We start from the raw sequence: 23,445 nt of genomic DNA, 5'->3' as shown, positions 1-23,445 counted from the left end.
AGAAGTACCCCAAGATCCATGTCAGCACTGGAGAGGAATCCTCAGGTTCCGGCCCCGACTCCACACAAGGTCTTAGGCCCCGGCATCGACGGGAGAGGAATCGCGAGAGGCCCCCGAGGAACTCGCATGGGGACTGGCCTTTCCTGAGGCCACCAGAACGGGTCCCTGAAGTCCCCGTCGTAAGTCGAGAGCACCTGCCGCAACTCGAGAAAATCCAGGAGGTTTTGCCCTCCAGGCGAGATGAGGCCCATTTCCGCTGAGGCTTCTCGAGGCCAATCACGTCTAACCACTGGAACTTCCAAAGGGTCCTTCACACCCTTGCTGCAACTCAAGAAGTTCCCCGACATACCCGTTTCCACTCGAGAGGAAGCACGTGGTGTCCCGCACACATCCAGGGGAGCCCCTTTCCGCCTCCTAGCTCGAGATGAGGGATCCTTTCCCTGTTTCATATGGAAAGAATTCCCGGCGTTCCCGTCGCATCTCAAGAGGAGGCGCTCTCCACAGGAAAGGCGAGAGGAACTCCAGGGTCGTGCCACCATTCCAAGAGTCCCCCAGATGTGTCAGTCCATTCCAGAGGAACCTGTTTTCCCTGCACTGCCTTGACGTTCAAGCCGAGGATCGACTCCCACCACGTGTGCACGTGGGACAGCCCTGTGGGAAAGCCTCGTGGGAAAGTCTCGTGGGAAAGACTCGAGGGAAAACCATAGATCCTTTGATCCACGCGGCGGACTGCGTGACACTGCTGCTACCGCTCTGGAGGAAAGCGCAAGTGCATGCCCGCATTCGAGACGAGGACCGACTCCCCTGGGGAGACTCCAGAAGTACCCCAAGATCCATGTCAGCACTGGAGAGGAATCCTCAGGTTCCGGCCCCGACTCCACACAAGGTCCTAGGCCCCGGCATCGACGGGAGAGGAATCCCGAGAGGCCCCCGAGGAACTCGCATGGGGACTGGCCTTTCCTGAGGCCACCAGAGCGGGTCCCTGAGGTCCCCGTCGTAAGTCGAGAGCACCTGCCGCAACTCGAGAAAATCCAGGAGGTTTTGCCCTCCAGGCGAGATGAGGCCCATTTCCGCTGAGGCTTCTCGAGGCCATTCACATCTAACCACTGGAACTTCCAAAGGGTCCTTCACACCCTTGCTGCAACTCAAGAAGTTCCCCGACATACCCGTCTCCACTCGAGAGGAAGCACGTGGTGTCCCGCACACATCCAGGGGAGCCCCGTTTCCGCCTCCTAGCTCGAGATGAGGGATCCTTTCCCTGTTTCGTAGGGAAAGAATTCCCGGCATTCCCGTCGCATCTCAAGAGGAGGCGCTCTCCACAGGAAATGCGAGAGGAACTCCAGGGTCGTGCCACCATTCCAAGAGTCCCCCAGATGTGTCAGTCCATTCCAGAGGAACCTGTTTTCCCTGCACTGCCTTGACGTTCAAGCAGAGGATCGACTCCCACCACGTGTGCACGTGGAACAGCCCTGTGGGAAAGCCTCGTGGGAAAGCCTCGTGGGAAAGACTCGAGGGAAAACCATAGATCCTTTGATCCACGCGGCGGACTGCGTGACACTGCTGCTACCGCTCTGGAGGAAAGCGCAAGTGCATGCCCGCATTCGAGAAGAGGACTGACTCCCCTGGGGAGACTCCAGAAGTACCCCAAGATCCATGTCAGCACTGGAGAGGAATCCTCAGGTTCCGGCCCCGACTCCACACAAGGTCTTAGGCCCCGGCATCGACGGGAGAGGAATCCCGAGAGGCCCCCGAGGAACTCGCATGGGGACTGGCCTTTCCTGAGGCCACCAGAGCGGGTCCCTGAGGTCCCCGTCGTAAGTCGAGAGCACCTGCCGCAACTCGAGAAAATCCAGGAGGTTTTGCCCTCCAGGCGAGATGAGGCCCATTTCCGCTGAGGTTTCTCGAGGCCAATCACATCTAACCACTGGAACTTCCAAAGGGTCCTTCACACCCTTGCTGCAACTCAAGATGTTCCCCGACATACCCGTCTGCACTCGAGAGGAAGCACGTGGTGTCCCGCACACATCCAGGGGAGCCCCGTTTCCGCCTCCTAGCTCGAGATGAGGGATCCTTTCCCTGTTTCGTAGGGAAAGAATTCCCGGCGTTCCCGTCGCATCTCAAGAGGAGGCGCTCTCCACAGGAAAGGCGAGAGGAACTCCAGGGTCTTGACACCATTCCAAGAGTCCCCCAGATGTGTCAGTCCATTCCAGAGGAACCTGTTTTCCCTGCACTGCCTTGACGTTCAAGCCGAGGATCGACTCCCACCACGTGTGCACGTGGGACAGCCCTGTGGGAAAGCCTCGTGGGAAAGCCTCGTGGGAAAGACTCGAGGGAAAACCATAGATCCTTTGATCCACGCGGCAGACTGCGTGACACTGCTGCTACCGCTCTGGAGGAAAGCGCAAGTGCATGCCCGCATTCCAGACGAGGACTGACTCCCCTGGGGAGACTCCAGAAGTACCCCAAGATCCATGTCAGCACTGGAGAGGAATCCTCAGGTTCCGGCCCCGACTCCACACAAGGTCTTAGGCCCCGGCATCGACGGGAGAGGAATCCCGAGACGCCCCCGAGGAACTCGCATGGGGACTGGCCTTTCCTGAGGCCACCAGAGCGGGTCCCTGAGGTCCCCATCGTAAGTCGAGAGCACCTGCCGCAACTCGAGAAAATCCAGGAGGTTTTGCCCTCCAGGCGAGATGAGGCCCATTTCCGCTGAGGCTTCTCGAGGCCAATCACATCTAACCACTGGAACTTCCAAAGGGTCCTTCACACTCTTGCTGCAACTCAAGAAGTTCCCCGACATACCCGTCTCCACTCGAGAGGAAGCACGTGGGGTCCCGCACACATCCAGGGGAGCCCCGTTTCCGCCTCCTAGCTCGAGATGAGGGATCCTTTCCCTGTTTCGTAGGGAAAGAATTCCCAGCGTTCGCGTCGCATCTCAAGAGGAGGCGCTCTCCACAGGAAAGGCGAGAGGAACTCCAGGGTCATGCCACCATTCCAAGAGTCCCCCAGATGTGTCAGTCCATTCCAGAGGAACCTGTTTTCCCTGCACTGCCTTGACGTTCAAGCCGAGGATCGACTCCCACCACGTGTGCACGTGGGACAGCCCTGTGGGAAAGCCTCGTGGAAAGCCTCGTGGGAAAGACTCGAGGGAAAACCATAGATCCTTTGATCCACGCGGCGGACTGCGTGACACTGCTGCTACCGCTCTGGAGGAAAGCGCAATGCATGCCCGCATTCGAGACGAGGACTGACTCCCCTGGGGAGACTCCAGAAGTACCCCAAGATCCATGTCAGCACTGGAGAGGAATCCTCAGGTTCCGGCCCCGACTCCACACAAGGTCTTAGGCCCCGGCATCGACGGGAGAGGAATCCCGAGAGGCCCCCGAAGAAGTCGCATGGGGACTGGCCTTTCCTGAGGCCACCAGAGCGGGTCCCTGAGGTCCCCGTCGTAAGTCGAGAGCACCTGCCGCAACTCGAGAAAATCCAGGAGGTTTTGCCCTCCAGGCGAGATGACGCACATTTCCGCTGAGGCTTCTCGAGGCCATTCACATGTAACCACTGGAACTTCCAAAGGGTCCTTCACACCCTTGCTGCAACTCAAGAAGTTCCCCGACATACCCGTCTCCACTCGAGAGGAAGCACGTGGTGTCCCGCACACATCCAGGGGAGCCCCTTTTCCGCCTCCTAGCTCGAGATGAGGGATCCTTTCCCTGTTTCGTAGGGAAAGAATTCCCGGCATTCCCGTCGCATCTCAAGAGGAGGCGCTCTCCACAGGAAATGCGAGAGGAACTCCAGGGTCGTGCCACCATTCCAAGAGTCCCCCAGATGTGTCAGTCCATTCCAGAGGAACCTGTTTTCCCTGCACTGCCTTGACGTTCAAGCAGAGGATCGACTCCCACCACGAGTGCACGTGGGACAGCCCTGTGGGAAAGCCTCGTGGGAAAGCCTCGTGGGAAAGACTCGAGGGAAAACCATAGATCCTTTGATCCACGCGGCGGACTGCGTGACACTGCTGCTACCGCTCTGGAGGAAAGCGCAAGTGCATGCCCGCATTCGAGAAGAGGACTGACTCCCCTGGGGAGACTCCAGAAGTACCCCAAGATCCATGTCAGCACTGGAGAGGAATCCTCAGGTTCCGGCCCCGACTCCACACAAGGTCTTAGGCCCCGGCATCGACGGGAGAGGAATCCCGAGAGGCCCCCGAGGAACTCGCATGGGGACTGGCCTTTCCTGAGGCCACCAGAGCGGGTCCCTGAGGTCCCCGTCGTAAGTCGAGATCACCTGCCGCAACTCGAGAAAATCCAGGAGGTTTTGCCCTCCAGGCGAGATGAGGCCCATTTCCGCTGAGGCTTCTTGAGGCCAATAACATTTAACCACTGGAACTTCCAAAGGGTCCTTCACACCATTGCTGCAACTCAAGAAGTTCCCCGACATACCCGTCTCCACTCGAGAGGAAGCACGTGGGGTCCCGCACACATCCAGGGGAGCCCCATTTCCGCCTCCTAGCTCGAGATGAGGGATCCTTTCCCTGTTTCGTAGGGAAAGAATTCCCGGCGTTCCCGTCGCATCTCAAGAGGAGGCGCTCTCCACAGGAAAGGCGAGAGGAACTCCAGGGTCGTGACACCATTCCAAGAGTCCCCCAGATGTGTCCGTCCATTCCAGAGGAACCTGTTTTCCCTGCACTGCCTTGACGTTCAAGCCGAGGATCGACTCCCACCACGTGTGCACGTGGGACAGCCCTGTGGGAAAGCCTCGTGGGAAAGCCTCGTGGGAAAGACTCGAGGGAAAATCATAGATACTTTGATCCACGCGGCGGACTGCGTGACACTGCTGCTACCGCTCTGGAGGAAAGCGCAAGTGCATGCCCGCATTCGAGACGAGGACTGACTCCCCTGGGGAGACTCCAGAAGTACCCCAAGATCCATGTCAGCACTGGAGAGGAATCCTCAGGTTCCGGCCCCGACTCCACACAAGGTCTTAGGCCCCGGCATCGACGGGAGAGGAATCCCGAGAGGCCCCCGAGGAACTCGCATGGGGACTGGCCTTTCCTGAGGCCACCAGAGCGGGTCCCTGAGGTCCCCGTCGTAAGTCGAGAGCACCTGCCGCAACTCGAGAAAATCCAGGAGGTTTTGCCCTCCAGGCGAGATGAGGCCCATTTCCGCTGAGGCTTCTCGAGGCCAATCACATCTAACCACTGGAACTTCCAAAGGGTCCTTCACACCCTTGCTGCAACTCAAGATGTTCCCCGACATACCCGTCTGCACTCGAGAGGAAGCACGTGGTGTCCCGCACACATCCAGGGGAGCCCCGTTTCCGCCTCCTAGCTCGAGATGAGGGATCCTTTCCCTGTTTCGTAGGGAAAGAATTCCCGGCGTTCCCGTCGCATCTCAAGAGGAGGCGCTCTCCACAGGAAATGCGAGAGGAACTCCAGGGTCGTGACACCATTCCAAGAGTCCCCCAGATGTGTCAATCCATTCCAGAGGAACCTGTTTTCCCTGCACTGCCTTGACGTTCAAGCCGAGGATCGACTCCCACCACGTGTGCACGTGGGACAGCCCTGTGGGAAAGCCTCGTGGAAAGCCTCGTGGGAAAGACTCGAGGGAAAACCATAGATCCTTTGATCCACGCGGCGGACTGCGTGACACTGCTGCTACCGCTCTGGAGGAAAGCGCAATGCATGCCCGCATTCGAGACGAGGACTGACTCCCCTGGGGAGACTCCAGAAGTACCCCAAGATCCATGTCAGCACTGGAGAGGAATCCTCAGGTTCCGGCCCCGACTCCACACAAGGTCTTAGGCCTCGGCATCGACGGGAGAGGAATCCCGAGACGCCCCCGAGGAACTCGCATGGGGACTGGCCTTTCCTGAGGCCACCAGAGCGGTTCCCTGAGGTCCCCGTCGTAAGTCGAGAGCACCTGCCGCAACTCGAGAAAATCCAGGAGGTTTTGCCCTCCAGGCGAGATGAGGCCCATTTCCACTGAGGCTTCTCGAGGCCAATCACATCTAACCACTGGAACTTCCAAAGGGTCCTTCACACCATTCCTGCAACTCAGGAAGTTCCCCGACATACTCGTCTCCACTCGAGAGGAAGCACGTGGGTTCCCGCACACATCCAGGGGAGCCCTGTTTCCGCCTCCTAGCTCCAGATGAGGGATCCTTTCCCTGTTTCGTAGGGAAAGAATTCCCGGCGTTCCCGTCGCATCTCAAGAGGAGGCGCTCTCCACAGGAAAGGCGAGAGGAACTCCAGGGTCTTGACACCATTCCAAGAGTCCCCCAGATGTGTCAGTCCATTCCAGAGGAACCTGTTTTCCCTGCACTGCCTTGACGTTCAAGCCGAGGATCGACTCCCACCACGTGTGCACGTGGGACAGCCCTGTGGGAAAGCCTCGTGGGAAAGCCTCGTGGGAAAGACTCGAGGGAAAACCATAGATCCTTTGATCCACGCGGCAGACTGCGTGACACTGCTGCTACCGCTCTGGAGGAAAGCGCAAGTGCATGCCCGCATTCCAGACGAGGACTGACTCCCCTGGGGAGACTCCAGAAGTACCCCAAGATCCATGTCAGCACTGGAGAGGAATCCTCAGGTTCCGGCCCCGACTCCACACAAGGTCTTAGGCCCCGGCATCGACGGGAGAGGAATCCCGAGACGCCCCCGAGGAACTCGCATGGGGACTGGCCTTTCCTGAGGCCACCAGAGCGTGTCCCTGAGGTCCCCATCGTAAGTCGAGAGAACCTGCCGCAACTCGAGAAAATCCAGGAGGTTTTGCCCTCCAGGCGAGATGAGGCCCATTTCCGCTGAGGCTTCTCGAGGCCAATCACATCTAACCACTGGAACTTCCAAAGGGTCCTTCACACTCTTGCTGCAAATCAAGAAGTTCCCCGACATACCCGTCTCCACTCGAGAGGAAGCACGTGGGGTCCCGCACACATCCAGGGGAGCCCCGTTTCCGCCTCCTAGCTCGAGATGAGGGATCCTTTCCCTGTTTCGTAGGGAAAGAATTCCCAGCGTTCGCGTCGCATCTCAAGAGGAGGCGCTCTCCACAGGAAAGGCGAGAGGAACTCCAGGGTCATGCCACCATTCCAAGAGTCCCCCAGATGTGTCAGTCCATTCCAGAGGAACCTGTTTTCCCTGCACTGCCTTGACGTTCAAGCCGAGGATCGACTCCCACCACGTGTGCACGTGGGACAGCCCTGTGGGAAAGCCTCGTGGAAAGCCTCGTGGGAAAGACTCGAGGGAAAACCATAGATCCTGTGATCCACGCGGCGGACTGCGTGACACTGCTGCTACCGCTCTGGAGGAAAGCGCAATGCATGCCCGCATTCGAGACGAGGACTGACTCCCCTGGGGAGACTCCAGAAGTACCCCAAGATCCATGTCAGCACTGGAGAGGAATCCTCAGGTTCCGGCCCCGACTCCACACAAGGTCTTAGGCCCCGGCATCGACGGGAGAGGAATCCCGAGACGCCCCCGAGGAACTCGCATGGGGACTGGCCTTTCCTGAGGCCACCAGAGCGGTTCCCTGAGGTCCCCGTCGTAAGTCGAGAGCACCTGCCGCAACTCGAGAAAATCCAGGAGGTTTTGCCCTCCAGACGAGATGAGGCCCATTTCCGCTGAGGCTTCTCGAGGCCAATCACATCTAACCACTGGAACTTCCAAAGGGTCCTTCACACCCATGCTGCAACTCAAGAAGTTCCCCGATATACCCGTCTGCACTCGAGAGGAAGCACGTGGTGTCCCGCACACATCCAGGGGAGCCCCGTTTCCGCCTCCTAGCTCTAGATGAGGGATCCTTTCCCTGTTTCGTAGGGAAAGAATTCCCGGCGTTCCCGTCGCATCTCAAGAGGAGGCGCTCTCCACAGGAAAGGCGAGAGGAACTCCAGGGTCATGCCACCATTCCAAGAGTCCCCCAGATGTGTCAGTCCATTCCAGAGGAACCTGTTTTCCCTGCACTGCCTTGACGTTCAAGCCGAGGATCGACTCCCACCACGTGTGCACGTGGGACGGCCCTGTGGAAAGCCTCGTGGGAAAGCTTCGTGGGAAAGACTCGAGGGAAAACCAAACATCCTTTGATCCACGCGGCGGACTGCGTGACACTGCTGCTACCGCTCTGGAGGAAAGCGCAAGTGCATGCCCGCATTCGAGACGAGGACTGACTCCCCTGGGGAGACTCCAGAAGTACCCCAAGATCCATGTCAGCACTGGAGAGGAATCCTCAGGTTCCGGCCCCGACTCCACACAAGGTCTTAGGCCCCGGCATCGACGGGAGAGGAATCCCGAGAGGCCCCCGAGGAACTCGCATGGGAACTTGCCTTTCCTGAGGCCACCAGAGCGGGTCCCTGAGGTCCCCGTCGTAAGTCGAGAGCACCTGCCGCAACTCGAGAAAATCCAGGAGGTTTTGCCCTCCAGGCGAGATGAGGCCCATTTCCGCTGAGGCTTCTCGAGGCTAATCACGTCTAACCACTGGAACTTCCAAAGGGGCCTTCACACCCTTGCTGCAACTCAAGAAGTTCCCCGACATACCCGTCTGCACTCGAGAGGAAGCACGTGGTGTCCCGCACACATCCAGGGGAGCCCCGTTTCCGCCTCCTAGCTCGAGATGAGGGATCCTTTCCCTGTTTCGTAGGGAAAGAATTTCCGGCGTTCCCGTCGCATCTCAAGAGGAGGCGCTCTCCACAGGAAAGGCGAGAGGAACTCCAGGGTCATGCCACCATTCCAAGAGTCCCCCAGATGTGTCAGTCCATTCCAGAGGAACCTGTTTTCCCTGCACTGCCTTGACGTTCAAGCCGAGGATCGACTCCCACCACGTGTGCACGTGGGACAGCCCTGTGGGAAAGCCTCTTGGGAAAGCTTCGTGGGAAAGACTCGAGGGAAAACCAAACATCCTTTGATCCACGCGGCGGACTGCGTGACACTGCTGCTACCGCTCTGGAGGAAAGCGCAATGCATGCCCGCATTCGAGACGAGGACTGACTCCCCTGGGGAGACTCCAGAAGTACCCCAAGATCCATGTCAGCACTGGAGAGGAATCCTCAGGTTCCGGCCCCGACTCCACACAAGGTCTTAGGCCCCGGCATCGACGGGAGAGGAATTCCGAGAGGCCCCCGAGGAACTCGCATGGGGACTTGCCTTTCCTGAGGCCAACAGAGCGGGTCCCTGAGGTCCCCGTCGTAAGTCGAGAGCACCTGCCGCAACTCGAGAAAATCCAGGAGGTTTTGCCCTCCAGGCGAGATGAGGCCCATTTCCGCTGAGGTTTCTCGAGGCTAATCACGTCTAACCACTGGAACTTCCAAAGGGGCCTTCACACCCTTGCTGCAACTCAAGAAGTTCCCCGACATACCCGTCTCCACTCGAGAGGAAGCACGTGGGTCCCGCACACATCCAGGGGAGCCCCGTTTCCGCCTCCTACCTCGAGATGAGGGATCCTTTCCCTTTTTCGTAGGGAAAGAATTCCCGGCGTTCCCGTCGCATCTCAAGAGGAGGCGCTCTCCACAGGAAAGGCGAGAGGAACTCCAGGGTCGTGACACCATTCCAAGAGTCCCCCAGATGTGTCAGTCCATTCCAGAGGAACCTGTTTTCCCTGCACTGCCTTGACGTTCAAGCCGAGGATCGACTCCCACCACGAGTGCACGTGGGACAGCCCTGTGGGAAAGCCTCGTGGGAAAGCCTCGTGGGAAAGACTCGAGGGAAAACCATAGATCCTTTGATCCACGCGGCAGACTGCGTGAAACTGCTGCTACCGCTCTGGAGGAAAGCGCAAGTGCATGCCCGCATTCGAGACGAGGACTGACGCCCCAGGGGAGACACCAGAAATACCCCAAGATCCATGTCAGCACTGGAGAGGAATCCTCAGGTTCCAGCCCCGACTCCACACAAGGTCTTAGGACCCGGCATCGACGGGAGAGGAATCCCGAGAGGCCCCCGAGGAACTCGCAAGGGGACTGGCCTTTCCTGAGCCCACCAGAGCGGGTCCCTGAGGTCCCCGTCGTAAGTCGAGAGCACCTGCCGCAACTAGAGAAAATCCAGGAGGTTTTGCCCTCCAGGCGAGATGAGGCCCATTTCCGCTGAGGCTTCTCGAGGCTAATCACGTCTAACCACTGGAACTTCCAAAGGGTCCTTCACACCCTTGCTGCAACTCAAGAAGTTCCCCGACATACCCGTCTCCACTCGAGAGGAAGCACGTGGGTCCCGCACACATCCAGGGGAGCCCCGTTTCCGCCTCCTATCTTGAGATGAGGGATCCTTTCCCTGTTTCGTAGGGAAAGAATTCCCGGCGTTCCCGTCGCATCTCAAGAGGAGGCGCTCTCCACAGGAAAGGCGAGAGGAACTCCAGGGTCGTGCCACCATTCCAAGAGTCCCCCAGATGTGTCAGTCCATTCCAGAGGAACCTGTTTTCCCTGCACTGCCTTGACGTTCAAGCCGAGGATCGATTCCCACCACGAGTGCACGTGGGACAGCCCTGTGTGAAAGCCTCGTGGGAAAGCCTCGTGGGAATGACTCGAGGGAAAACCATAGATCCTTTGATCCACGCGGCGGACTGCGTGACACTGCTGCTACCGCTCTGGAGGAAAGCGCAATGCATGCCCGCATTCGAGACGAGGACTGACTCCCCTGGGGAGACTCCAGAAGTACCCCAAGATCCATGTCAGCACTGGAGAGGAATCCTCAGGTTCCGGCCCCGACTCCACACAAGGTCTTAGGCCCCGGCATCGACGGGAGAGGAATCCCGAGAGGCCCCCGAGGAACTCGCATGGGGACTGGCCTTTCCTGACGCCACCAGAGCGGGTCCCTGAGGTCCCCGTCGTAAGTCGAGAGCACCTGCCGCAACTCGAGAAAATCCAGGAGGTTTTGCCCTCCAGGCGAGATGAGGCCCATTTCCGCTGAGGCTTCTAGAGGCCAATCACATGTAACCACTGGAACTTCCAAAGGGTCCTTCACACCGTTGCTGCAACTCAAGAAGTTCCCCGACATACCCGTCTGCACTCGAGAGGAAGCACCTGGTGTCCCGCACACATCCAGGGGAGCCCCGTTTCCGCCTCCAAGCTCGAGATGAGGGATCCTTTCCCTGTTTCGTAGGGAAAGAATTCCCGGCGTTCCCGTCGCATCTCAAGAGGAGGCGCTCTCCACAGGAAATGCGAGAGGAACTCCAGGGTCGTGACACCATTCCAAGAGTCCCCCAGATGTGTCAGTCCATTCCAGAGGAACCTGTTTTCTCTGCACTGCCTTGACGTTCAAGCCGAGGATCGACTCCCACCACGTGTGCACGTGGGACAGCCCTGTGGGAAAGCCTCGTGGAAAGCCTCGTGGGAAAGACTCGAGGGAAAACCATAGATCCTTTGATCAACGCGGCGGACTGCGTGGCACTGCTGCTACCGCTCTGGAGGAAAGCGCAAGTGCATGCCCGCATTCGAGACGAGGACTGACTCCCCTGGGGAGACTCCAGAAGTACCCCAAGATCCATGTCAGCACTGGAGAGGAATCCTCAGGTTCCGGCCCCGACTCCACACAAGGTCTTAGGCCCCGGCATCGACGAGAGAGGAATCCCGAGAGGCCCCCGAGGATCTCGCATGGGGACTGGCCTTTCCTGAGGCCACCAGAGCGGGTCCCTGAGGTCCCCGTCGTAAGTCGAGAGCACCTGCCGCAACTCGAGAAAATCCAGGAGGTTTTGCCCTCCAGGCGAGATGAGGCCCATTTCCGCTGAGGCTTCTCGAGGCCAATCACATCTAACCACTGGAACTTCAAAAGGGTCCTTCACACCCTTGCTGCAACTCTAGACGTTCCCCGACATACCCGTCTCCACTCGAGAGGAAGCACGTGGGTTCCCGCACACATCCAGGGGAGCCCCGTTTCCGCCTCCTACCTCGAGATGAGGGATCCTTTCCCTGTTTCGTAGGGAAAGAATTCCCGGCGTTCCCGTCGCATCTCAAGAGGAGGCGCTCTCCACAGGAAAGGCGAGAGGAACTCCAGGGTCATGCCACCATTCCAAGAGTCCCCCAGATGTGTCAGTCCATTCCAGAGGAACCTGTTTTCCCTGCACTGCCTTGACGTTCAAGCCGAGGATCGACTCCCACCACGTGTGCACGTGGGACAGCCCTGTGGGAAAGCCTCGTGGGAAAGCTTCGTGGGAAAGACTCGAGGGAAAACCAAACATCCTTTGATCCACGCGGCGGACTGCGTGACACTGCTGCTACCGCTCTGGAGGAAAGCGCAAGTGCATGCCCGCATTCGAGACGAGGACTGACTCCCCTGGGGAGACTCCAGAAGTACCCCAAGATCCATGTCAGCACTGGAGAGGAATCCTCAGGTTCCGGCCCCGACTCCACACAAGGTCTTAGGCCCCGGCATCGACGGGAGAGGAATCCCGAGAGGCCCCCGAGGAACTCGCATGGGGACTTGCCTTTCCTGAGGCCAACAGAGCGGGTCCCTGAGGTCCCCGTCGTAAGTCGAGAGCACCTGCCGCAACTCGAGAAAATCCAGGAGGTTTTGCCCTCCAGGCGAGATGAGGCCCATTTCCGCTGAGGTTTCTCGAGGCTAATCACGTCTAACCACTGGAACTTCCAAAGGGGCCTTCACACCCTTGCTGCAACTCAAGAAGATCCCCGACATACCCGTCTCCACTCGAGAGGAAGCACGTGGGTCCCGCACACATCCAGGGGAGCCCCGTTTCCGCCTCCTAGCTTGAGATGAGGGATCCTTTCCCTGTTTCGTAGGGAAAGAATTCCTGGCGTTCCCGTCGCATCTCAAGAGGAGGCGCTCTCCACAGGAAAGGCGAGAGGAACTCCAGGGTCGTGCCACCATTCCAAGAGTCCCCCAGATGTGTCAGTCCATTCCAGAGGAACCTGTTTTCCCTGCACTGCCTTGACGTTCAAGCCGAGGATCGACTCCCACCACGAGTGCACGTGGGAGAGCCCTGTGGGAAAGCCTCGTGGGAAAGCCTCGTGGGAAAGACTCGAGGGAAAACCATAGATCCTTTCATCCACGCGGCAGACTGCGTGACACTGCTTCTACCGCTCTGGAGGAAAGCGCAAGTGCATGCCCGCATTCGAGACGAGGACTGACGCCCCTGGGGAGACTCCAGAATTACCCCAAGATCCATGTCAGCACTGGAGAGGAATCCTCAGGTTCCAGCCCCGACTCCACAGAAGGTCTTAGGACCCGGCATCGACGGGAGAGGAATCCCGAGACGCCCCCGAGGAAACTGCATGGGGACTGGCCTTTCCTGAGGCCACCAGAGCGGGTCCCTGAGGTCCCCGTCGTAAGTCGAGAGCACCTGCCGCAACTCGAGAAAATCCAGGAGGTTTTGCCCTCCAGGCGAGATGAGGCCCATTTCCGCTGAGGCTTCTCGAGGCCAATCACATCTAACCACTGGAACTTCCAAAGGGTCCTTCACACCCTTGCTGCAACTCAAGAAGTTCCCCGACATACCCGTCTGCACTCGAGAGGAAGCACCTGGTGTCCCGCACACATCCAGGGGAGCCCCGTTTCCGCCTCCTAGCTCGAGATGAGGGATCCTTTCCCTGTTTCGTAGGGAAAGAATTCCCGGCGTTCCCGTCGCATCTCAAGAGGAGGCGCTCTCCACAGGAAAGGCGAGAGGAACTCCAGGGTCATGCCACCATTCCAAGAGTCCCCCAGATGTGTCAGTCCATTCCAGAGGAACCTGTTTTCCCTGCACTGCCTTGACGTTCAAGCCGAGGATCGACTCCCACCACGTGTGCACGTGGGACAGCCCTGTGGAAAGCCTCGTGGGAAAGCTTCGTGGGAAAGACTCGAGGGAAAACCATAGATCCTTTGATCCACGCGGCGGACTGCGTGACACTGCTGCTACCGCTCTGGAGGAAAGTGCAATGCATGCCCGCATTCGAGACGAGGACTGACTCCCCTGGGGAGACTCCAGAAGTACCCCAAGATCCATGTCAGCACTGGAGAGGAATCCTCAGGTTCCGGCCCCGACTCCACACAAGGTCTTAGGCCCCGGCATAGACGGGAGAGGAATCCCGAGAGGCCCCCGAGGAACTCGCATGGGGACTTGCCTTTCCTGAGGCCACCAAAGCGGGTCCCTGAGGTCCCCGTCGTAAGTCGAGAGCACCTGCCGCAACTCGAGAAAATCCAGGAGGTTTTGCCCTCCAGGCGAGATGAGGCCCATTTCCGCTGAGGCTTCTCGAGGCCAATCACATCTAACCACTGGAACTTCCAAAGGGTCCTTCACACCCTTGCTGCAACTCTAGACGTTCCCCGACATACCCGTCTCCACTCGAGAGGAAGCACGTGGGTTCCCGCACACATCCAGGGGAGCCCCGTTTCCGCCTCCTACCTCGAGATGAGGGATCCTTTCCCTGTTTCGTAGGGAAAGAATTCCCGGCGTTCCCGTCGCATCTCAAGAGGAGGCGCTCTCCACAGGAAAGGCGAGAGGAACTCCAGGGTCATGCCACCATTCCAAGAGTCCCCCAGATGTGTCAGTCCATTCCAGAGGAACCTGTTTTCCCTGCACTGCCTTGACGTTCAAGCCGAGGATCGACTCCCACCACGTGTGCACGTGGGACAGCCCTGTGGGAAAGCCTCGTGGGAAAGCTTCGTGGGAAAGACTCGAGGGAAAACCAAACATCCTTTGATCCACGCGGCGGACTGCGTGACACTGCTGCTACCGCTCTGGAGGAAAGCGCAAGTGCATGCCCGCATTCGAGACGAGGACTGACTCCCCTGGGGAGACTCCAGAAGTACCCCAAGATCCATGTCAGCACTGGAGAGGAATCCTCAGGTTCCGGCCCCGACTCCACACAAGGTCTTAGGCCCCGGCATCGACGGGAGAGGAATCCCGAGAGGCCCCCGAGGAACTCGCATGGGGACTTGCCTTTCCTGAGGCCAACAGAGCGGGTCCCTGAGGTCCCCGTCGTAAGTCGAGAGCACCTGCCGCAACTCGAGAAAATCCAGGAGGTTTTGCCCTCCAGGCGAGATGAGGCCCATTTCCGCTGAGGTTTCTCGAGGCTAATCACGTCTAACCACTGGAACTTCCAAAGGGGCCTTCACACCCTTGCTGCAACTCAAGAAGTTCCCCGACATACCCGTCTCCACTCGAGAGGAAGCACGTGGGTCCCGCACACATCCAGGGGAGCCCCGTTTCCGCCTCCTAGCTTGAGATGAGGGATCCTTTCCCTGTTTCGTAGGGAAAGAATTCCTGGCGTTCCCGTCGCATCTCAAGAGGAGGCGCTCTCCACAGGAAAGGCGAGAGGAACTCCAGGGTCGTGCCACCATTCCAAGAGTCCCCCAGATGTGTCAGTCCATTCCAGAGGAACCTGTTTTCCCTGCACTGCCTTGACGTTCAAGCCGAGGATCGACTCCCACCACGAGTGCACGTGGGAGAGCCCTGTGGGAAAGCCTCGTGGGAAAGCCTCGTGGGAAAGACTCGAGGGAAAACCATAGATCCTTTCATCCACGCGGCAGACTGCGTGACACTGCTTCTACCGCTCTGGAGGAAAGCGCAAGTGCATGCCCGCATTCGAGACGAGGACTGACGCCCCTGGGGAGACTCCAGAATTACCCCAAGATCCATGTCAGCACTGGAGAGGAATCCTCAGGTTCCAGCCCCGACTCCACAGAAGGTCTTAGGACCCGGCATCGACGGGAGAGGAATCCCGAGACGCCCCCGAGGAAACTGCATGGGGACTGGCCTTTCCTGAGGCCACCAGAGCGGGTCCCTGAGGTCCCCGTCGTAAGTCGAGAGCACCTGCCGCAACTCGAGAAAATCCAGGAGGTTTTGCCCTCCAGGCGAGATGAGGCCCATTTCCGCTGAGGCTTCTCGAGGCCAATCACATCTAACCACTGGAACTTCCAAAGGGTCCTTCACACCCTTGCTGCAACTCAAGAAGTTCCCCGACATACCCGTCTGCACTCGAGAGGAAGCACCTGGTGTCCCGCACACATCCAGGGGAGCCCCGTTTCCGCCTCCTAGCTCGAGATGAGGGATCCTTTCCCTGTTTCGTAGGGAAAGAATTCCCGGCGTTCCCGTCGCATCTCAAGAGGAGGCGCTCTCCACAGGAAAGGCGAGAGGAACTCCAGGGTCATGCCACCATTCCAAGAGTCCCCCAGATGTGTCAGTCCATTCCAGAGGAACCTGTTTTCCCTGCACTGCCTTGACGTTCAAGCCGAGGATCGACTCCCACCACGTGTGCACGTGGGACAGCCCTGTGGAAAGCCTCGTGGGAAAGCTTCGTGGGAAAGACTCGAGGGAAAACCATAGATCCTTTGATCCACGCGGCGGACTGCGTGACACTGCTGCTACCGCTCTGGAGGAAAGCGCAATGCATGCCCGCATTCGAGACAAGGACTGACTCCCCTGGGGAGACTCCAGAAGTACCCCAAGATCCATGTCAGCACTGGAGAGGAATCCTCAGGTTCCGGCCCCGACTCCACACAAGGTCTTAGGCCCCGGCATCGACGGGAGAGGAATCCCGAGACGCCCCCGAGGAACTCGCATGGGGACTGGCCTTTCCTGAGGCCACCAGAGCGGTTCCCTGAGGTCCCCGTCGTAAGTCGAGAGCACCTGCCGCAACTCGAGAAAATCCAGGAGGTTTTGCCCTCCAGGCGAGATGAGGCCCATTTCCGCTGAGGCTTCTCCAGGCCAATCACATCTAACCACTGGAACTTCCAAAGGGTCCTTCACACCATTGCTGCAAATCAAGAATTCCCCGACATACCAGTCTCCACTCGAGAGGAAGCACGTGGGTTTCCGCACACATCCAGGGGAGCCCCGTTTCCGCCTCCTAGCTCGAGATGAGGGATCCTTTCCCTGTTTCATAGGGAAAGAATTCCCGGCGTTCCCGTCGCATCTCAAGAGGAGGCGCTCTCCACAGGAAAGGCGAGAGGAACTCCAGGGTCGTGACACCATTCCAAGAGTCCCCCAGATGTGTCAGTCCATTCCAGAGGAACCTGTTTTCCCTGCACTGCCTTGACGTTCAAGCCGAGGATCGACTCCCACCACGTGTGCACGTGGGACAGCCCTGTGGGAAAGCCTCGTGGGAAAGCCTCGTGGGAAAGACTCGAGGGAAAACCATAGATCCTTTGATCCACGCGGCGGACTGCGTGACACTGCTGCTACCGCTCTGGAGGAAAGCGCAAGTGCATGCCCGCATTCGAGACGAGGACTGACTCCCCTGGGGAGACTCCAGAAGTACCCCAAGATCCATGTCAGCACTGGAGAGGAATCCTCAGGTTCCGGCCCCGACTCCACACAAGGTCTTAGGCCCCGGCATCGACGGGAGAGGAATCCCGAGAGGCCCCCGAGGAACTCGCATGGGGACTGGCCTTTCCTGAGGCCACCAGAGCGGGTCCCTGAGGTCCCCGTCGTAAGTCGAGAGCACCTGCCGCAACTCGAGAAAATCCAGGAGGTTTTGCCCTCCAGGCGAGATGAGGCCCATTTCCGCTGAGGCTTCTCGAGGCCAATCACATCTAACCACTGGAACTTCCAAAGGGTCCTTCACACCATTGCTGCAACTCAAGAATTCCCCGACATACCAGTCTCCACTCGAGAGGAAGCACGTGGTGTCCCGCACACATCCAGGGGAGCCCCGTTTCCGCCTCCTAGCTCGAGATGAGGGATCCTTTCCCTGTTTCGTAGGGAAAGAATTCCCAGCGTTCGCGTCGCATCTCAAGAGGAGGCGCTCTCCACAGGAAAGGCGAGAGGAACTCCAGGGTCATGCCACCATTCCAAGAGTCCCCCAGATGTGTCAGTCCATTCCAGAGGAACCTGTTTTCCCTGCACTGCCTTGACGTTCAAGCCGAGGATCGACTCCCACCACGTGTGCACGTGGGACAGCCCTGTGGGAAAGCCTCGTGGGAAAGCTTCGTGGGAAAGACTCGAGGGAAAACCATAGATCCTTTGATCCACGCGGCGGACTGCGTGACATTGCTGCTACCGCTCTGGAGGAAAGCGCAATGCATGCCCGCATTCGAGACAAGGACTGACTCCCCTGGGGAGACTCCAGAAGTACCCCAAGATCCATGTCAGCACTGGAGAGGAATCCTCAGGTTCCGGCCCCGACTCCACACAAGGTCTTAGGCCCCGGCATCGACGGGAGAGGAATCCCTAGACGCCCCCGAGGAACTCGCATGGGGACTGGCCTTTCCTTAGGCCACCAGAGCGGTTCCCTGAGGTCCCCGTCATAAGTCGAGAGCACCTGCCGCAACTCGAGAAAATCCAGGAGGTTTTGCCCTCCAGGCGAGATGAGGCCCATTTCCGCTGAGGCTTCTCGAGGCCAATCACATCTAACCACTGGAACTTCCAAAGGGTCCTTCACACCATTGCTGCAACTCAAGAATTCCCCGACATACCAGTCTCCACTCGAGAGGAAGCACGTGGGTTTCCGCACACATCCAGGGGAGCCCCGTTTCCGCCTCCTAGCTCGAGATGAGGGATCCTTTCCCTGTTTCGTAGGGAAAGAATTCCCGGCGTTCCCGTCGCATCTCAAGAGGAGGCGCTCTCCACAGGAAAGGCGAGAGGAACTCCAGGGTCGTGACACCATTCCAAGAGTCCCCCAGATGTGTCAGTCCATTCCAGAGGAACCTGTTTTCCCTGCACTGCCTTGACGTTCAAGCCGAGGATCGACTCCCACCACGTGTGCACGTGGGACAGCCCTGTGGGAAAGCCTCGTGGGAAAGCCTCGTGGGAAAGACTCGAGGGAAATCCATAGATCCTTTGATCCACGCGGCGGACTGCGTGACACTGCTGCTACCGCTCTGGAGGAAAGCGCAAGTGCATGCCCGCATTCGAGACGAGGACTGACTCCCCTGGGGAGACTCCAGAAGTACCCCAAGATCCATGTCAGCACTGGAGAGGAATCCTCAGGTTCCGGCCCCGACTCCACACAAGGTCTTAGGCCGCGGCATCGACGGGAGAGGAATCCCGAGAGGCCCCCGAGGAACTCGCATGGGGACTGGCCTTTCCTGAGGCCACCAGAGCGGGTCCCTGAGGTCCCCGTCGTAAGTGTAGAGCACCTGCCGCAACTGGAGAAAATCCAGGAGGTTTTGCCCTCCAGGCGAGATGAGGCCCATTTCCGCTGAGGCTTCTCGAGGCCAATCACATCTAACCACTGGAACTTCCAAAGGGTCCTTCACACCCTTGCTGCAACTCAAGAAGTTCCCCGACATACCCGTCTGCACTCGAGAGGAAGCACGTGGTGTCCCGCACACATCCAGGGGAGCCCCGTTTCCGCCTCCTAGCTCTAGATGAGGGATCCTTTCCCTGTTTCGTAGGGAAAGAATTCCCGGCGTTCCCGTCGCATCTCAAGAGGAGGCGCTCTCCACAGGAAAGGCGAGAGGAACTCCAGGGTCATGCCACCATTTCAAGAGTCCCCCAGATGTGTCAGTCCATTCCAGAGGAACCTGTTTTCCCTGCACTGCCTTGACGTTCAAGCCGAGGATTGACTCCCACCACGTGTTTACGTGGGACAGCCCTGTGGGAAAGCCTCGTGGGAAAGCTTCGTGGGAAAGACTCGAGGGAAAACCAAACATCCTTTGATCCACGCGGCGGACTGCGTGACACTGCTGCTACCGCTCTGGAGGAAAGCGCAATGCATGCCCGCATTCGAGACGAGGACTGACTCCCCTGGGGAGACTCCAGAAGTACCCCAAGATCCATGTCAGCACTGGAGAGGAATCCTCAGGTTCCGGCCCCGACTCCACACAAGGTCTTACTTAGGCCCCGGCATCGACGGGAGAGGAATCCCGAGAGGCCCCCGAGGAACTCGCATGGGGACTTGTCTTTCCTGAGGCCAACAGAGCGGGTCCCTGAGGTCCCCGTCGTAAGTCGAGAGCACCTGCCGCAACTCGAGAAAATCCAGGAGGTTTTGCCCTCCAGGCGAGATGAGGCCCATTTCCGCTGAGGTTTCTCGAGGCTAATCACGTCTAACCACTGGAACTTCCAAAGGGGCCTTCACACCCTTGCTGCAACTCAAGAAGTTCCCCGACATACCCGTCTGCACTCTAGAGGAAGCACGTGGGTCCCGCACACATCCAGGGGAGCCCCGTTTCCGCCTCCTAGCTTGAGATGAGGGATCCTTTCCCTGTTTCGTAGGGAAAGAATTCCCGGCGTTCCCGTCGCATCTCAAGAGGAGGCGCTCTCCACAGGAAATGCGAGAGGAACTCTAGGGTCGTGCCACCATTCCAAGAGTCCCCCAGATGTGTCAGTCCATTCCAGAGGAACCTGTTTTCCCTGCACTGCCTTGACGTTCAAGCCGAGGATCGACTCCCACCACGTGTGCACGTGGGACAGCCCTGTGGGAAAGCCTCGTGGGAAAGCCTCGTGGGAAAGACTCGAGGGAAAACCATAGATCCTTTGGTCCACGCGGCAGACTGCGTGACACTGCTGCTACCGCTCTGGAGGAAAGCGCAAGTGCATGCCCGCATTCGAGACGAGGACTGACGCCCCTGGGGAGACTCCAGAAGTACCCCAAGATCCGTGTCAGCACTGGAGAGGAATCCTCAGGTTCCGGCCCCGACTCCACACAAGGTCTTAGGACCCGGCATCGACGGGAGAGGAATCCCGAGAGGCCCCCGAGGAAATCGCATGGGGACTGGCCTTTCCTGAGGCCACCAGTGCGGGTCCCTGATGTCCCCGTCGTAAGTCGAGAGCACCTGCCGCAACTCGAGAAAATCCAGGAGGTTTTGCCCTCCAGGCGAGATGAGGCCCATTTCCGCTGAGGCTTCTCGAGGCTAATCACGTCTAACCACTGGAACTTCCAAAGGGTCCTTCACACCCTTGCTGCAACTCAAGAAGTTCCCCGACATACCCGTCTCCACTCGAGAGGAAGCACGTGGGTCCCGCACACATCCAGGGGAGCCCCGTTTCCGCCTCCTATCTTGAGATGAGGGATCCTTTCCCTGTTTCGTAGGGAAAGAATTCCCGGCGTTCCCGTCGCATCTCAAGCGGTGGCGCTCTCCACAGGAAAGGCGACAGGAACTCCAGGGTCGTGCCACCATTCCAAGAGTCCCCCAGATGTGTCAGTCCATTCCAGAGGAACCTGTTTTCCCTGCACTGCCTTGACGTTCAAGCCGAGGATCGACTCCCACCACGAGTGCACGTGGGACGGCCCTGTGGGAAAGCCTCGTGGGAAAGCCTCATGGGAATGACTCGAGGGAAAACCATAGATCCTTTGATCCACGCGGCGGACTGCGTGACACTGCTGCTACCGCTCTGGAGGAAAGCGCAATGCATGCCCGCATTCGAGACGAGGACTGACTCCCCTGGGGAGACTCCAGATGTACCCCAAGATCCATGTCAGCACTGGAGAGGAATCCTCAGGTTCCGGCCCCGACTCCACACAAGGTCTTAGGCCCAGGCATCGACGGGAGAGGAATCCCGAGAGGCCCCCGAGGAACTCGCATGGGGACTGGCCTTTCCTGAGGCCACCAGAGCGGGTCCCTGAGGTCCCCGTCGTAAGTCGAGAGCACCTGCCGCAACTCGAGAAAATCCAGGAGGTTTTGCCCTCCAGGCGAGATGAGGCCCATTTCCGCTGAGGCTTCTCGAGGCCAATCACATCTAACCACTGGAACTTCCAAAGGGTCCTTCACACCGTTGCTGCAACTCAAGAAGTTCCCCGACATACCCGTCTCCACTCGAGAGGAAGCACGTGGTGTGCCGCACACATCCAGGGGAGCCCCGTTTCCGCCTCCTAGCTCGAGATGAGGGATCCTTTCCCTGTTTCGTAGGGAAAGAATTCCCGGCGTTCCCGTCGCATCTCAAGAGGAGGCGCTCTCCACAGGAAAGGCGAGAGGAACTCCAGGGTCATGCCACCATTCCAAGAGTCCCCCAGATGTGTCAGTCCATTCCAGAGGAACCTGTTTTCCCTGCACTGCCTTGACGTTCAAGCCAAGGATCGACTCCCACCACGTGTGCACGTGGGACAGCCCTGTGGGAAAGCCTCGTGGGAAAGCCTCGTGGGAAAGACTCGAGGGAAAACCATAGATCCTTTGATCCACGCGGCGGACTGCGTGACACTGCTGCCACCGCTCTGGAGGAAGCGCAAGTGCATGCCCGCATTCGAGACGAGGACTGACTCCCCTGGGGAGACTCCAGAAGTACCCCAAGATCCGTGTCAGCACTGGAGAGGAATCCTCAGGTTCCGGCCCCGACTCCACACAAGGTCTTAGGCCCCGGCATCGACGGGAGAGGAATCCCGAGAGGCCCCCGAGGAACTCGCATGGGGACTGGCCTTTCCTGAGGCCACCAGAGCGGGTCCCTGAGGTCCCCGTCGTAAGTCGAGAGCACCTGCCGCAACTCGAGAAAATCCAGGAGGTTTTGCCCTCCAGGCGAGATGAGGCCCATTTCCGCTGAGGCTTCTCGAGGCCAATCACATCTAACCACTGGAACTTCCAAAGGGTCCTTCACACCCTTGCTGCAACTCAAGAAGTTCCCCGACATACCCGTCTCCACTCGAGAGGAAGCACGTGGGGTCCCGCACACATCCAGGGGAGCCCCGTTTCCGCCTCCTAGCTCGAGATGAGGGATCCTTTCCCTGTTTCGTAGGGAAAGAATTCCCGGCGTTCACGTCGCATCTCAAGAGGAGGCGCTCTCCACAGGAAAGGCGAGAGGAACTCCAGGGTCATGCCACCATTCCAAGAGTCCCCCAGATGTGTCAGTCCATTCCAGAGGAACCTGTTTTCCCTGCACTGCCTTGACGTTCAAGCCGAGGATCGACTCCCACCACGTGTGCACGTGGGACAGCCCTGTTGGAAAGCCTCGTGGGAAAAACTCGAGGGAAAACCATAGATCCTTTGATCCACGCGGCGGACTGCGTGACACTGCTGCTACCGCTCTGGAGGAAAGCGCAAGTGCATGCCCTCATTCCAGACGAGGACTGACTCCCCTGGGGAGACTCCAGAAGTACCCCAAGATCCATGTCAGCACTGGAGAGAAATCCTCAGGTTCCGACCCCGACTCCACACAAGGTCTTAGGACCCGGCATCGACGGGAGAGGAATCCCGAGACGCCCCCGAGGAACTCGCATGGGGACTGGCCTTTCCTGAGGCCACCAGAGCGGGTCCCTGAGGTCCCCGTCGTAAGTCGAGAGCACCTGCCGCAACTCGAGAAAATCCAGTAGGTTTTCACCTCCAGGCGAGATGAGGCCCATTTCCGCTGAGGCTTCTCGAGGCCAATCACATCTAACCACTGGAACTTCCAAAGGGTCCTTCACACCATTGCTGCAACTCAAGAAGTTCCCCGACATACCCGTCTGCACTCGAGAGGAAGCACGTGGTGTCCCGCACACATCCAGTGGACCCCGGTTTCCGCCTCCTAGCTCGAGATGAGGGATCCTTTCCCTGTTTCGTAGGGAAAAAATTCCCGGCGTTCCCGTCGCATCTCAAGAGGAGGCGCTCTCCACAGGAAAGGCGAGAGGAACTCCAGGGTCATGCCACCATTCCAAGAGTCCCCCAGATGTGTCAGTCCATTCCAGAGG

This window comes from Ovis canadensis, chromosome 7, assembly GCF_042477335.2.
Source record: "Ovis canadensis isolate MfBH-ARS-UI-01 breed Bighorn chromosome 7, ARS-UI_OviCan_v2, whole genome shotgun sequence".
Classification (NCBI taxonomy): domain Eukaryota; kingdom Metazoa; phylum Chordata; class Mammalia; order Artiodactyla; family Bovidae; genus Ovis; species Ovis canadensis.
Note: the sequence above shows the minus strand (reverse complement) of the source record.